The following is a 2194-nucleotide window of genomic DNA, read 5'->3' on the forward strand; positions in this document are numbered from 1 at the left end:
TTCTGAGAAAAAAAAGTCAGAATTCCGAGATTATATCACGCAATTCTGAGAAAAAAAGTCAGAATTGTGAGATATAAAGTCGCAATTACCTTTTTTTTTTAATTCAGTGGCGGAAACGGGCTTCCACACCTTCCCCCTTCAGCATCGAAAGGAAGAAAAAAAAAAGTCACATTCACAGACAAGGAAACCCTCCTTAAAAAGTTTACAATGGTCATGCCTCAAAACCTAGTGCATATCTGCACAGTGTTAAAGAAAGAGTGTTATTCTGCGGCCAAATGATGTCTAAAATGCTGTCTAGATAGGCAGCTCACTAGGTATTGAGACACGGCCACTCTTTCAGCTGATAAAAACTCTGGAAAAACTGGAAAACCACATCTCAGACGTCTGTTTTGTTTTACTCCACTCTTGACACTTTTTATGTACAACGCCCGGTGTTTATTTAGGTTATTATTGTTGTCTGTGAAAATAAAAGGCTTTTCTTTGCTTGTCTAGACAAATGAGCTGTGAGCAGCTCTTCAGTTGAGCTGTGAAGTGCGAGTCAGATTTTCCAATAGCTCATTTATGAAAAGCACGGGAGCTCCTTTTCTGCCTGCTGATCTGTAATAGTCTGTGACTGTGAGGTAAGTTTATCTGAAACTTTGAAAAGTTTTAGCAGTTTAAGGTGTTAAATGCTTTTGCTTCATTTGTTAGTTGTAAGCTCAATAGCGAAAACGCCGTTTTATTGGAATTTTCCTCATAAAGCGTTTCAGTGCAAAGAACGTTTCATGAACGGCGACAGAATTCGACGGAATATTAAGTCAGAAGTTAATATATATTCCATTCATAAATTAAAAAGTAGTTTATTTTAGAATTACGTCCGTGTGCGTTGTTTGTATATTTCTTTCTTTTTTGTTTGTTTCCTTCAATAACACTAACTTTAGATCGGTCGTGAGTGAGAACAGTAAACTAGCCTAATAAAACGATGCATGTAATGTACATATTGTTTCGATGCTACTTTCTACTGTTCCAGCATAACAGCAGAGGCAAGTTTTGTCTGATTCCCCAGAAAAGTGTATATTCTCTGGCACTTTAAAAATTGCTTTGTTTGAGCATCAGCTCGACATAATGGTAATGGTTTGTCTGACCAACTGGAGGAATGTTGAGGGAATGTATTTGAAAGCAATCGTTATTTTACAATTTATTGCTATAATCGAAAACATAACTATTCATGGGATCCATTTTGGGTCTTGGGTCTGTAATGTTTCTTGGTGGAAACAGGGTACAGTGAACTTAGCAGATGTCTAATACTAAAACATCAAGAACAACACAAACAACGGGTACCGCAATATTATTCCATTTACACCACTTGCTGCATGCAATAATCATAAATATACTTTAATAATGTTTTAAATAAAAGCAATAAATTAAAAAATATAACGTTTGTATGCCGTCCTATGTAATCTGATAGGTATTTATGTTGTGTTTTTAAGGTTCAAAAAACACATTATTTTCCACATACTGTACATTATTGTTTCTCCTCTATGCCCCGCCTTTCTGAAACGCGTCGATTTTTTTTTACAAAGCTCATCGGTCTGAAAAGCGAGGTGTGCTGTGATTGGCCAGCTATCCAGTGCGTTGTGATTGGCCGAATACCTCAAGCGTGTGACGGATATGTTAAGCCTGCCGGAGTATGAGACAAAAACATTAAAACCCATTATAAACAAGGCATTTGTTGCATCCAGTGGGGACATAATTACGGATTATAATGACTTGTACTGTCTTTTTACGAAACATAAAACCATGTCTGTATTTGTGATCGGAGAAATGACAAACAACAAGTGCTACTCTACACTGCTCAAAACTCGCGTTTGAATCGTCAGTGGCAAATTCTTTAAATATAAAAAACTTACTTACAGTCTGAGAGTCAGAACAGCCGGCATTGTAGTCTACTCTACCAGGATCAGGAAACAGTTCTCCATAAAATGCGTTGCACACATCTGAATATTTGGGTTGAAGTGTTCTGGAACAGTGTTGTAAATACAACTTAACCACTGATTTCTAGTCGTGTCCTCTTTTGGAAGACCAAACAAAGTAGTTTCGCTTTCACAACGAAACACACGGCGGGGTAGAGTGAGTGGAGGCCGGCTTGAGTGAGCGGAGGCGGGCGGGCTTGAGAATGGCGCGGCCGGCGGATTTGACGAAGGAGTGGCCGGCG

General features: G+C 38.5%; 1 protein-coding gene across 2 annotated transcripts in view; it reads left to right on the forward strand.

Annotated features, from left to right (window-relative positions):
• The first annotated feature begins 307 nt into the window (after positions 1–307).
• The window catches only part of LOC107593534 (uncharacterized), a 5283-nt gene continuing 3396 nt past the window's right edge, over positions 308–2194 (forward strand). For both annotated transcript variants that reach the window (XM_016283286.1, XM_016283287.1), the window contains exon 1: positions 308–620. The gene's annotated coding sequence lies outside the window, so the exon portion shown is untranslated. The remainder of the gene's footprint in view (positions 621–2194) is intronic.

The sequence above is a fragment of the Sinocyclocheilus grahami genome, unplaced genomic scaffold, assembly GCF_001515645.1.
Source record: "Sinocyclocheilus grahami isolate Dianchi unplaced genomic scaffold, SAMN03320097.WGS_v1.1 scaffold173.1, whole genome shotgun sequence".
In the NCBI taxonomy this organism is placed as follows: domain Eukaryota; kingdom Metazoa; phylum Chordata; class Actinopteri; order Cypriniformes; family Cyprinidae; genus Sinocyclocheilus; species Sinocyclocheilus grahami.